The sequence below is a fragment of the Phaseolus vulgaris genome, chromosome 10 (assembly GCF_000499845.2).
Source record: "Phaseolus vulgaris cultivar G19833 chromosome 10, P. vulgaris v2.0, whole genome shotgun sequence".
Classification (NCBI taxonomy): Eukaryota; Viridiplantae; Streptophyta; class Magnoliopsida; order Fabales; family Fabaceae; genus Phaseolus; species Phaseolus vulgaris.
The window spans coordinates 41,377,754-41,392,902 of NC_023750.2; positions in this window are offsets into that span (position 1 = coordinate 41,377,754).

Genomic DNA, 15,149 nt, shown 5'->3' on the forward strand with positions numbered 1-15,149 from the left:
CGATTATATTAGAAACGCGAGAAGAATAAGTGTAAGGCATTGGTGATGTTTCTTCACCTCTGAACCTTAACAATATATATAAAAAAGATGATTAGCCACAAGATATGTTCAGAGAGATGGATGGGAATGCCCGAATATTAGAATGTTGCGTTACCTTTTCTTATTAGTGCATGAACTGATTATATATAGTGTAGGAAAAGTGCCAAAAAGAGGAAATGAGCCAACAGGAAAAGAGGGAGAATTGGGAGTGGAGATAATGCGGAGAAGCGAGAAAAAGCGCAGATTCCGAAAGGAAAATAGGTTTCTTTAGCTAGTCAAATTTATAAAATTCCGTTAAGAAGATTTGGCTCAAGCAAAGGTGGTTCCCTCCACCTGTCCAAAACTATGATCTTTATATATTTTGTTTGTATATCATTTATGAGTTTTATTAAAAATTAAATTTTTAAATAAATATTTTGTATGCTATATTATATATCATTAGACTGAATATTGAAGAATCACACACAATTAAATATGTATAATAACATAAAATTGTAATAAAATGGGGTAAAAAAAAATGAAATTTAACATTGTTCTCGTCGAGATGAACTCGGTCAGATTTCGAGATGGTTTCATGCAGTCTTCTTCCGAGCTTTGTGAATTGGTTCCAAATGAGTGAGAGGACTCCACTTGCAGAAGATACTTCGATTCTCAAGTCAAAAAAAGCATCAAATTCAGTGTATAAAGTAAGTATCGTGTGAAATATGAGTTGAGTTCACTCCCTGTGAGTGATCATCTATTTATAAGCTTTCATGGGCTTAGATCTTTGACACTAGTTTTTCTAGATTTTAATGTGGCATATCATAGTTTCAAGTCATAAAATTTGAATATCATGTATATAAATCGGAGTATTTTGTAATATAACCAGAGTATTTATGTAATACAATATTCATGATTAAATCAACGTATTAATGGAGTTGAGATATTACATATATCATAAGAGATATTATATGATGAAGTCAGTATATTTAAAAAAATCGGGATATTGTGCTCTAAAATCGATTTACATGAAATCATATTAATTGTGTGTTAATAAGATTGATTCCCATAATATATTAATTTGTCTAAATTAATGTTATTACATTATGATAATTATGTTTTGTTCTGCATCTTTAAACACATTGTTCAGTATGAAGAGATATTTCATACTTAACTTAAATAAAATCTAAGGTTCGAAGCATTCCATGTTTGTGGGATGATCCCTCCATCGAGAGTTTCTAACTGGTAGGCCCATTACCCACTACTTCACGTACTTTATAAGGTCATGTTCACTTCGAAGAGATTTGTTTTCCACTTAGTAAGGATGAGCATTTTGGAGCATTAGGTCAGAGACTTTGAACTGTCGAGGGATTACCTTGATCTTGTGTTGCCTTTCGATCCTTCTTTTGAGGGCCTTGGAATGTATTCAAGAATTCTCCTGAATTTCATCAATTGTGTCAAGATCGCCTCTGCGTCCTTTATTTGAAGCAGGCTCAGTGAAGTTTTGAACTCGTTGGAAGGATTCTAGTATTCCTACTAGGATCATGGCAACAGTCAATATATCAAGATGAAAGGCGTCTCTCAGGTTGTGGACTTCGGGGTGGTATGGTAGGACCATAGTATCCTTGGTATCTCATTTGGCCATCCTCAATTTTCCTTTTCCAACCTTCGCCTTAATCGTTGTAGTAATATCCTATATGCAGCTTCGGCCTGACCATTCTTTTGTGGATGTTCAACCGATAAGAAGATTTTTCAGATGTCGAGCTCTTTACACGTCTTTCCTAACTGTCGACAGGCAAATTACGTTTTGTTGTCAAAAATTAGTTGTCTGGGTATGCCAAAGCAGCATACCACACTTTTACATAGGAAACTTTGGAACTTTTATGTTGTTATTACTGTCACGGGTTCTACCTCTATCCACTTAGTGAAGTATTCTATGGTCACAATCAGGTATTTTAGGTGTCGAGTTGCTTGGGGAAAAAGGCCCAGAATATCTATGCCCCAAGTGTGGAAAGGCCAGGGGCTGGTTATGGAGTGTAGCTGGGGTATGGTGTCAATCAACATGTTTTTGGCATTGGTCGCACTTCTTCACATGTAGAGGGTTGTCTTCTTTCAAGGTATGCCAGTAATAACCTGCTCATGTTACTTTGAGGGAAAGTGCTTGGTTGCCTATATGGATCCCACATGCCTTCGTGGAGTTCGATCAGGATACGATCGGACTACTCGTTGTCCATGCAAGTCAGTAATAGGTGAGAATAGACATGTCTGAGAAGATGTTCGTCAATCAAAGTGTATCGTTTGGCGTTCCTAACTGTCTTCGCTTGGTTGATGTCGTTTGGGAGGATTCTGTAAGCAATGTAGCATCTCAAAGTGAACTTCAAGCATCTCAAAGTGGCAGTCTTGAAAGGTTGACCCGGAATCCACCTCTAAGATCCGACCCAAATTTGTTGGCAAGAACAGTTACATTTCCTCTTAATAGCATATCAGAGTGACTGTATTCTAAAAATGAGGAAGGTAAGGGGTTGAGTTTTTGGCTTATTCTTCAATATTGAGTATAAAAAATACTAAAAAGTAAAACACAATATATCAATTATAATAATATGGTTAGTTAATCATCTTTATTTATAACTTAATTATTTTAGTTATTCAATTTTTGAATATTTTCCCATTGGTATGTTGTCACAAGAAGAATTCTAAAAGGGGAGGTAGAGAGGGAAGAATTTTCTTTGTAGTATGTGTGGGGAGGAAGAAGACACAACTATTCATTTATTTTTTAAGTGTAGGGTTGTGTAGTTAGTTTGGGGATGTGTTATGCATGGGTGGGGATGGCGTCGGTTGATCATTTTGATTCAAAAACACATTTTTCTTGCATTTTATTCTGTTTGATGTTTCTAAAGGGGTTAATCTTGTTTGGGGATGCATATGGATAGTTGTGGTAGGAGAACTATGGAAACAAAGAATTAAAAGAATTTTTAGGAGAGGCATTGTTGGTCATATTAAAATTTTTACAATAGTACAACTGAATGCATGGAAATTAAATAAAAACATAGTAAATGAGTAAAAGATTTCAATTAAGAAAATTGGGTTAATCCTTATCACTTGTCTATATCTTTACAAAAGATTATAAATATCTTGATTGACATTGTGCACATATAAAAATAATTCATATCATTTACTCGCATACAAAATTATTAAGAGAATCTCCTAAATATCGATTCCTCGTATATTTATAAAAACTCTTTATCATTACGAACGTATGTTATAAAGAAATTAACATTTCAAATCTATCTTTAGCATTCAAATATGTTAAACATTATCATTTAGGCTAGATGTTTAGAAGTACTTTCCAATCAAATCTAAGGAACAAAATCATGAATAATTTCAAGTTTTGAGAATAAAACGATAATACTGATCATCAATCAAAAACTAAATATTACAAATAAATATCACATTATTCCTAAAGAAAAGAATTAGCCACTGATAATGGCTATTATAAGCATGGACAACAAGAAAAAAAAATCTATAACGCGTTTCTCCTCAAAAGTAGTCTCCTTTAAGGTTTTCTTCCTTTGGTTCTTCCTAATGATCCCAATAATTAATAGTAAATAAAATTATTTTTTAACTATATTATTAAATTTAAAATGATCGAAAATAATATGTTTAAAACAAAGAAAACAACTTAACGCAGTTAATATTATATATATACATATATTATATTAAGTGTGGACATAAACTTTCTAATTTTAATATACGTTCCTTAAATTATTTAATTTAAAAAATAATACTCGTAATATTTTTTTAATATGTATATACAGTCTGTGGAAAAATAAATTTATTTGATAATATTTTTTATATGTAGATTTATAAAAAAAATAAGGAAATAAATTAATGTATCTATATATATTGATGTCTACAAGTATTAATTTTGTAGTGATATACTTATTTATTAATATATTTTAAATTAATTATATATTATTTATTCATTGAGTGTAATAAATACTCATTTATTCACACTTACATTTTCCTAAAAATAACTGTATAAGTCAAATCACTATTGACATCTTTTGATGGTTGAATCTAAGCCAAAATAGAAAATATTAATATTCAAATAAAATGAGAACAGTTCTAATAATTTAACCTTTTTTAAACACTCCGTAAGCGGAAAACTTAGAGAAGGGGTTTTGATATTTGGCTGAGACAACCGCAAAGTCTTTTTTAATGGGAACAAGGGCAAAGTCCTAAAGGAAATAGGTTTCTTTAGTTACTCAAATTCATAAAATTTGACTAAAATGTGATTCAGCTAAAGTGTGATTGAGTTCATAAAAACCAATTTAATTAAAAAGATGAAACTTCAAACTATTGAAAAAACATGTGTTAAGCATAATAGACTAATTATTTAAGTAAATATAAAAAATATTTTACTTATTCTATTATAATTTTTTAAATATAAATATATAATGTATTATATTTATATTTTTTTTTAATTTTTGAATAGCGTATTAAATTAATAAAGTTATTAACCAATAAATTTGTATATCATTTGAGTTTTATTAAAAATAAATTTGTATACCATTTATGAGTTTTATTAAAAAAATATATTGAAGAATTACACACAAATAAATATGTATAATATAAGAGAAAATTGTAATAAAATGTGGTATTACAAAAATATATTTTTAAAAAAGAAAATATAGTTTCATCTTAAACATAAAATATACAAAGTATATATATATATATAATTAAAAATAATGAAATATAAGATGTAGAAATACGTAAAAAAATATATGAAATCTAGCCTAATATTAAATGTGGATAGAACCTATGAAGCTCGAACACTCTTCTTAAATGGTGTGTCTATCAGACACCGACACTCGTATGATACCTTTAGGACACGTATCCGTGAAGTGTCCAATTCAAAAAGTATTTGTTATATTTTTAACAATTGTAGTGCGGTTCTAACACAATTTTATAAAGGAAAAATACATTAATTTTCTAAAAATTCAAACTTTTTTGTATAAATTGTTATTATGATTATAAAAATAAGAAACAAATCCTTGTAAATCAGTCATGAAAAACATTTTTCTGCTCCAAAAAATAATCTGAAACATACTTGTGCACATAAATCTTTATTGTCAATTTATATAATTCATAATTATATAATATATAGATCTGTGTCCCGTGTCCAACATTTTAGAAATTTTACGTATCTCTATGTCTGTGTCGTATTAATGTCCGTGTCAGTGTCTGTGCTAACAAGACTTAAAGAATCTCATTTCATGTCTGATTCAAAGTTTAAATGTTTAAACTTCAAATTAGAACATTTAAGTTGAATCTTCTATTAATGCTGAAAGATGTATTTTATAGATCTATTTCATTTATTTGTATTTTATTTATTTTCAAACTAATTTAGAAGATTTTGAAACCATGAACAATAGGAAAAAAAATTCTATATGTAAAAATAAAATGCGAAAAAAAGTTAAAGATGACAAGAATATGATTTAAAGCAAATATTATAGTAGTATTTTCATATTCGTGTTTTTAAAATAGAGTAAAGTATATTAATCTTTTTTTTTTAATTTTAGCAATAATACATTCTATACTCCTTTGATTTGAAATAATTTTTTACTCTCTTGAAGTAATGGTGTTAAGTAATGTTAATAATTTTAAGAATAATGATGAAAGAGTTTCAAGTTAATTTTATTTTTTAAGTTAATAAATAACGTGGTAAAAACTTAAATGTTAGAAAATGTGTTGATTTAAGACTTTCATATTATATTATTATATTATGATCCAAGCAATGAGAGATAGCAAAACAAAAATGGATGTCTCGTAGTTAATAAGGTGTAAGACAACCACAAATAGATTCCAGTCATGAAAAAATGGCGTGTTTTGCAATATAAAAAAAACAATTATCAGCCACAGTATATTTATAAGTGATAATGTACTTCAGACATTGAGAGTGGTTTGAGTTTTTTTTATGCAATACTTTTATTAATTATTTTTTTATAAAATATAAAACAGTATCTTTAAAAAAGATAACTATCTGCAAAATAATATAATTTTAAAATTAGTTCATTTAATAAAGATATCAAACACCTTCCTCTTTTACTGGAAAAGTATAAACAATCACTAATATAATTTTGTTGTTCATTTATGTCATAGAAAGAAAAAGATAAAGTTAAAAATAAATAACATTATGGCATATAAAAAACAAATAATTATATCAGTATAAATAAATGGATTCATAATTTTAATTAGTAATATAACAAATATATTTACTTCAAAAACATCTATCAATATTCATAATTTAAAAAATATTTTTTGAGCTAAAAATTTAGACTTGTATTATTAATAATCTAACAAATACATCAGTTTTCATATAAAATATGAGTTGAATTATTGGTGAACTTTATAATATATTATAAAGTATAAGAAAATTAATAACTAACAATTTGACAATAGGCTTTTTAGAAGAAATAGAGAAATAGAGTAATTGAGGTGAAGTAAGAGAATTTTAAAAAATAGAGAAATCAGCTACAAATATTCATAATAAGAAAAAGTGTTTACTAATAGATGACTATTATATAACTTTTACGGAATAACCTAAACAATATTATAACTACCTATTAGTAATAATAATAAAACTGTCACTACAAAAAAAATCAGTATTATCTACGGATTTTTACCCACGGATCTGAGTCCGTAGGTAAATTCAGCATTACCTACGGATATTACCTACGAACAACATTACCTACAGATTCTGAATCCGTAGGTAAATTCAGCATTATCTACCAACTATTACCCACGAATTCTGAATCCGTAGGTAAATTCAGCATTATATACCAACTATTACCTACAGATCTTATTACCTACCAACTTTTACCTACGGATCTCTATTACTTACCAACTATTACTCACAAATTTCTATTACTTACGAACTATCACCCAGTGATCTCTATTACCTACCAACTATTATCATCATAATTATATACATAATATTAAAAATATTAATATAATATGAAAACTTATAAAAACATAATTTATATTTATAAATAATAATAATCATAACTAATTTATACATATTATTAATATTAATATAATAATTTAAATAATTTAAATAGTATTATATTAATAATAATAATATTATTAATGATATTAGTAATATAACAAAATTAATAAAATCAGTAATAATAACATTAATAATATAAATAGTATTAATAAAAATATATATAAAATTAAATTTTTTTATAATATTAATAATATTAACATTATTTATAATATTAATAAATATTTATAATATTAATCATATTAAATAATATTTAATAATATTTAATAATATCAATAATATTTAATAATATCAATAATATTTAATAATATCAATAATATTTAATAATATCAATAATATTTAATAATAATATTATTATTTAATAATATCAATAATATCAATAATATTAGTAATATTTAATAATATTAATAATATTTAATAATATTTAATAACATTAATAATATTAAATAATATTAATAATATTTAATAACATTAATAATATTAATAATATTTAATAATATTAATAATATTTAATAATATTAATAATATTTAATAATATTAATAATATTTAATAATATTAAACAATATTAATAATATTAATCATATTTAATAATATTAAACAATATTAATAATAATGATGATATTAAATATATAAAGAATGTTATTAATTTTTATTTTATTAATTATATTAATATTGATAATCATACTTATGAATATAATGATAATCATAACATGACAACAAAACTTGTTAAAGCGTCCCACCTACTGCAGTTGAGGAGTTCTAACATTAATTATAATTGCCATAGCATATATAGTAATTATCAATAAAAATTAGAAAAAATTTAAGTATTTTAACATTATCTACGGACTGCAGTTGGTGGATAATGTTGTTTAATATTCACAAGTTCTAACAAACACCAGCTTGAAGAAGCATAGTTTTCTGAAAATATAATCAAATAAATAGATGATACTTCAATTGCTCTTAGAAGTGCATCAGATATTTGATATCCTTTGGGAATGTTGTAATCTACAAAGAAAGCAATCTGGTTTAGAGAAAGGGCCTCCATCAAATGGCTGAGGAAGCCTTCACGAACATCTGGACCTCTAAAGCTAAGAAAAACATCGTACTTTGATTGAAGTGTGTCACTGCAACAAGCAGAAGATGTCAGTAGAACCCACAAACTAAGAGAAACAAATAGAAGAACTGTGTTTATATTAGAAACGCAAGAAGAATAATGGTAAGGCATCGGTGATGTTTCTTCACCTCTGAACCTTAACAATATATATAAAAAAAGATGATTAGCAGGTGGGGAAGATAAGAAGGGCAGTGTATAAGGGAAAAGTCGGAAAGGAAACTACAGAAGTTGTCTGAAAGAGGGGAGGGATATATAGAGAAATGATTTTTTGACACCCCACTTTACTTTTCATTTGTTCCAGATTACACCTTCTTTCTAAGTTTAGAAAACTTAAGGTTAGAAAACTTGTAGAAGGGGTTTTGATATTTGGTTGTGAGAAAGTGTCTCAATCAAATGGCTAAGGAAAGTTCGACGAACATCTACACCTCTCAATTGTAACAACGAGAAAATGTTACCAACAGATAAATGAATACAACATATTTGATTCCATGAGAAACTCGGAACCACATTGGATTGACTACGACATTTAAGATAAATGTTTGAGTTATAGGTATTGAGACTTCCATTGAACTTCAAGTAGAAATGAGAAATGGAGAAAAGAAAGCAATAAGATAAACGAGGGAAAAGACCTGAACACCTCGGGGTTGGGGGATTGAGTGTACCCACTTGGACTCAGTCTCATGAATCTTCTCAATCGTAAGATTTCCTATATTAATATAATACACATTCCACAAATGGTAATGACCAATAATACACGTTCCACAGGGTTGAGGAGCCTTGAATTATATTTTTTAATTACGTAATTATTGGAAATTTATATTTTTTGATGTCGTTTTCGAAGTAGTTGAAAGGAATTTTTTTTCTTTTGATGGAGTTGGTAGCCATTCACAAGATACTAAAAAAACATGTTGGTGCATGTCATCCAAATGGACGTGTGGCTGAATGCCAATCAAGAACTTTATCTAGTGGGTGCAGTTCAAGGGGATCATTAAGTTAGAACTTAGAAGTTAGAAGGCAGTAGCAGGTTTTATGTTAGTAATTATCATATATTATACAATTAAATTCTTCAACTTAGAAGTTGTCACAAATTGCAAATTCACGGAGATCTTAAAACAGACTGCATAATTATAGTAACATCCATAATAGTGTATGATTTAGTACCATGATGTTGGACTATCCAAGTACACATATTCTTCTTGCTACCTTCACCCTCTTCTTCACCTCCAATAATAGTAATTCTCAACCTTAATCCTTGTATGGGACTTCTGAAACAGCCAAGTAAAAAATGAAAGCCAAAAATCAATTGTCATGTATGATTCACTTTCTTTCATAACACTCCTGGTATTGCATTTTTATTTTATTTAAAGCCATTCAAATTCAAAATTTATAACATGTTTAATTCTCCACCTTTATTAGTATCAAACACTCTACAAAACACATGTTTTAAAGTCTAAAAAAAATTATCAGATAAAAAAAAACACAATTGTTGTATACTTCTGCGAGGATTATCTTACCAATACATCTAGTAACTGGAAGATCCAGCAATGGTTCTGCATGTGGAAACTGTGTATCAATTTCATACTCCTCTTTAGAATTAACTTTATGTCTGAGATTCAACACACATTTAACAATCTCTTTAACAAGCTCAGCATCATCCCTGCAAATTTCAAAATAATATATATCAACAACACCTCAATTATAATTATTTTGAAAATTCAAGTTTTTATCGCTGAACTTTTTTTCAAGTTCAAGTTGGAACTATGCACAGAAAGAAGCATAAAAAGTTAGTCATTTTTTATTGAGGAAAAAACTAACCTAAAAGTAGATGAAACAAATCCTGCTAGATTAGCAGATTCCTTCAAAGCATATCTCCATGTTTGCACTGTGTTCAGATTGTACTCTCTTTCATGAGCAATAAACGCCTCTCCATAACTTCCCCTCTGATGTCGCACATCTGAAGGATCTACTTTGTAGAAAATAGGTACCAACATGTGTTTTTTGATGCTGGAATGAATCGAATGTATGTTGCATAGTTATTTGATTAAGGATGTAATTTCTCTCAATCTTTGTTGTACAATAATTTATTATTTTTAATTTTGTATCGATAAAAAAAAATAGATAAAAGGAAAAAAAGACCGAAAAAAACGAAAGTTTTATTTAATGACGTCACTGTCACTTTTTAATGAGAGGTGGTTGTGACTTCGGCAAAATAAAATCTGTACTTTCTTTAGTTGTTCTACAATTGATGATGTTGAAACCCATAGAGAAATCCTTTGTTTTTTATGCTGACTTATCAGTTGAACAGGGGTAGCAGAGACTAGCTTAATTTATAGAACTAAATAGTGTTTTTTATGGTAATAATACATTAACTCCCTATTATAATTCTCAATATTATTATTTTAATATTTTTTATATTATTTAATTTCAAATTTATTTTTTATTATATATATTTATTTTTAACGCGAGAAGAATAGTGGTAAGGCATCGGTGATTATTAGGAAGGTTAGGCCGAGGGTTCCTTTAAATAAGAGAAACCATATGAAAATTTCAATAAATTAATTGAAAGAGTGTGGAAAATAAGGATTATGTGTAAAAGTTATGTGGGTATAAGCAGGAGATGGGTGGGTGCAAACAAGTAGTCCAATTCTAAACCAATGGAATAATAGCAAGGTTCTAGGTGCCAATCACAGTAATATTTGGTAAAGTTATGTGGATAAAACAGCAGTGTGTTTGGTCTAGACCATGCAACTAATTCCTGAAGCTTTTTGTAACCTCCTTAATTTTACCCATATATAATGTAATAAAAGTAAAACAAGCAATATCTAATTACAAATAACATATACTACTTTCTCATATGTGTATCTCAAAAGAAATATCCCTCTTCATAGGGATTTAATATATATACATCTAAAGTTTTAACAACAAAACAAAACATTCAAATAAAACTATCTCATTCTCCAGCTGTTCACTAAGGAGCTCTATCACCTGAAATCTCATCTGCTCCCATGTAAAACACGATCATCACAGATAAAGAAACAAACACAAACAAATAACAGGGTAAGCTATCTATATAAAAAGTTTTGATATAATTTAAATTTCAAATTAATAAGCATAATTCATCAATTCTCATATGATTTCTCAAACCATCAAGTGTCTATTACATTCATCTTTCATATGTCAGACTTTTACTGACTCACAACACATAGACACTTGACTTGACTCTACTTCCGGAAGACTCGTGTATTGAAATTAGCATCCAGAGACCTGCACCTGTCATACTACTGCTGTGAAACCCACACAGTCATGCACATAATTATCTCAATATCTCATCATCTTCATATGACAGGGTAAATCCATTTGATATGCTCTGATCAGTTCTTTCAAACCTCAAAATCAGCCAAATGGACCTCCTTCGACTCTCACCAACTGAATAACTTCATCTATTTGATTCCATTATATCAGTAGAGTCAGGATCGTCTCATTCACAGGACACTCACAAATCAATACACCCTAATAACAATCTCAACATGGTATTTTCTTTCCTGAAAATACTACGTCTTGATCACACTTTAACCTCATTACATACATCATTTAACATATCAATGCACCACTCAATCACTTTATATATATATATATATATACTTTCTAAACAATCCAAATATATTTCAAACTTTACTTAAAATTATTGATGTCTATAGTAATTTCTATTAACTATTAATATTTTAGATTCTAAATTAGTCTCTAAAAAATTAATAGAAACTAACTTAGAATATAAAGTAGTAAGTAATTAAAACCTTGGTAGCTAATGGTTAGACACCAATTTATAAACTATTTTATAAATTTTCATTGATAATAGAAACTATTTATAGTTTATAAAATAGTCTCTACTTTAAGTAAGTAGTAACTAATTATATTGGTTTCTAAAATTAGTTTCTATTTAATGATTTTTTTTGTAATGATGTCTGATGTAATAGCATTGTACTTTAAACTTTATATGAGCTGAAATTTCTAAAATTAGTTTTTATTTAATGATTTTCTTGTAATGAAGTTTGTGATGATGGAATCACATTGTAGTTTAAACTTTATATGTGCTGGAATTTCTAAAATTAATTTTTTTTTAATGATTTTTTTATAATAAGGTTTGTGATGATATAATGCCATTTTAGTTTAAACTTTATATGAGCTGGAATTTATGCAATTGTGCTGCATAATTATGCTATTATAAGTGAGGGTGTGGCAAAGACATATATGTTTTTCAGTTACTTTTGGATTGTACTTAGGTAGTAAAAAAAAGGGTTAGGGTTTGGAATTAGTATTATTGGAGGTGAAGAAGAGGGGGAAGGTAGACAACAAAATCTGTTCTCACTATAATTAACAGTCTCAGCATTGAACCAAGGTTGAAACTGAAGATTAAAGTGAGATGATGAACTTTCTTATCTGGGTTTGAGTTGGTTGGAATAATGGAGTGTTGGTGTAATTTTTGTACCTTTTCTTAAAGCCACTAGACTATGTTTTTTTTTTGTTTTCTGTTTGCTTCAGAGATTTACTTCTAGCTCTTTGGATGTTACTATAATTACAATTATGCAGTCTGTTTTAAGATCTTCGTACTGTTGAACGCACACATACCAATAATTTCTACTGGAGAGTAAACCCTAAACACCACACAATAACTCAATTTTGTTCAAAATATAGAATTGGGAGTATTCCAAATGTCCTATTTTTTTTTTTAGTTTTAGTAGTTGTTGTTGTTATTGAGGTTTGTGTTCTTGTAAGAATGAGTAGAGTATTAAAGAAAAAAAAAATCTACAGAAAAGAAAGAAAAATGTGTTATAAAGTTTTATTATTGGACAAAATACAATTAAGGGATTAAATTACTGCAATGAGTCTTTTGTCTTACTCTTTTCCACAACTTCAATTAAAGGATTAAATATTTTTTCTTTAAAATTTAACTTTTTTTTTTTTTTAGCTTCTTAATTTATATTTTTTTTCTTTAATCCCTTCGTATAAACCTAATGACACATGCTAGCGTAATACACAGTGTAGTTTTTTATGATCGTGAATTTGCAATTTGTGACAATTTCTAACTTTGAGAATTTAATCATATAATATATGACAATTACCAACATAAAAAAATGTTACTGATATAATTTAATGATATTTTATCAAATATTACATATACTCAATGTTATTAAAGATTTTTAGTATTAATAGAAATATTTATAAAAATGTCATTGAATATGATATTTATTTAATAAAAAGTAATATTTTAAAAATTTTAATATTTTTTTTATAAAAAAATAACATTATAAAAATGTTACTAAATTTTTTAATAAAAATATAACATTTTAAAATTATTATTAATTTTTTCAGTATAAATAACATTATAAAAATATCACTAACATAATTTTTCTTATCAATAATAAATAAATTAAATAAAAAATGGATACTTCAATCCCAACCCCTATAAAAAAAAACCGCAAAGCTTCTTTCCTTAGAAGGCAAAAATAAATTCTTGATATACAAAGATTTATAAAAAAATTATTTCACAAACACAAAAAAAATCATTGAATAAGATCCTAAAGAGATTGGACATTACCTGTAACTCAGATTTCTCTCTTCTAAACCCTAGACATGAAACTATCTTCCTTGAATAAAGCGTCACTTCTTCATCACATAATCTATATAACAGTATTTATTCCTCCTCTCTTCTTTTCCATTCCTCCATAAAAGTTGTTCATATTATTCAAAGAAAATAAAGAATATCAATTTCTCATTAGAATTCTTAAGCAGTCATTTTGCTTTACGTCATTTTGATGGTGTTGGTTTTTTAGATGGCTGAAATGATAGACTTTTTAGTTTGACGCTGTTATCATAACAATTCTGCATAGTCCACTTTTATTTCTTGTTAGGATGAAAGGGAACAAAACAGGTTGAGGAGAAAGTCTTGATGAAGTTTGATTGGCTGTCACATGTGTATTATGCATCTTTAATGCATTATGTATAAAGTTTTTCTGCAGAAAGATGGAACTATGACTGGGTTTGCTGCTAAGTGGTGTCTGATGCCACAGGGGTAGACGCACGGCCAAATAGGGGTCCATGTCCAAGAAGTTAGCAATGTTATGCAGCGTTTGTTTTTTGATTTGGTGTGTGGCTGTTATATGTTGTTGAGGTCATTTGATGCAACATGTCCTTTTGTTTTGTTTTCTTTCCTACACAAGGGTAATGGTGGGAATAGGTATAGTACACTTTTGCCGTGATTTACAAAGTGGTGGGGTAAGCTCCACAATGGTGTGGCACTATATGGAAGTAGTAAGAAAACCAAAATCTATTTTGGGCACAACATGTGAGCCAATTCATTGACGCAGCCCTTTTCTCTCATATTTTGCTGCATAATAGTTGCTTACTTGTGAAGCCTAGAGACATATGATTGGACCTGCTATATTGGGTTCTAGTGCAATTTTGGAAAGCACATTTGTAATGGAGTTCTTTAGTTAAACCAAAGCTAGAACCAAAGTACTATCCTAGGCTAGGCATGTGTGTTTGTTGAATTTTTGGTGGATTGTATTTATAGAGAAAATTCATGTTGTAACACCCTAAAATGTTCCATTTAATTTATATATTTATTGTTGATTAAAAAAAAATTTAAACAGTCTTTTTTCACAATCAAACATACAAATCCAGTAACTAATAAATTAAGAGTAGTTAAAGATTTTACATTAATTGAAAATTAAAATATTTCATAATATATAAATAGATATAAATTTTAAGTTGTTTTTTCAATATAAAATCAATTAAAAATCCCATATTTCATATCACATACATGATATTGACTTAGAAGTCACACAAAATAAGTATTCAAAAACTCTCTTTTTTTTTTTTTTTTTACCAATTTGTAAACAGTTTTGCTTCAAAAACTGAAATGTAAAATTGTATTTTTAAATTTATAATAA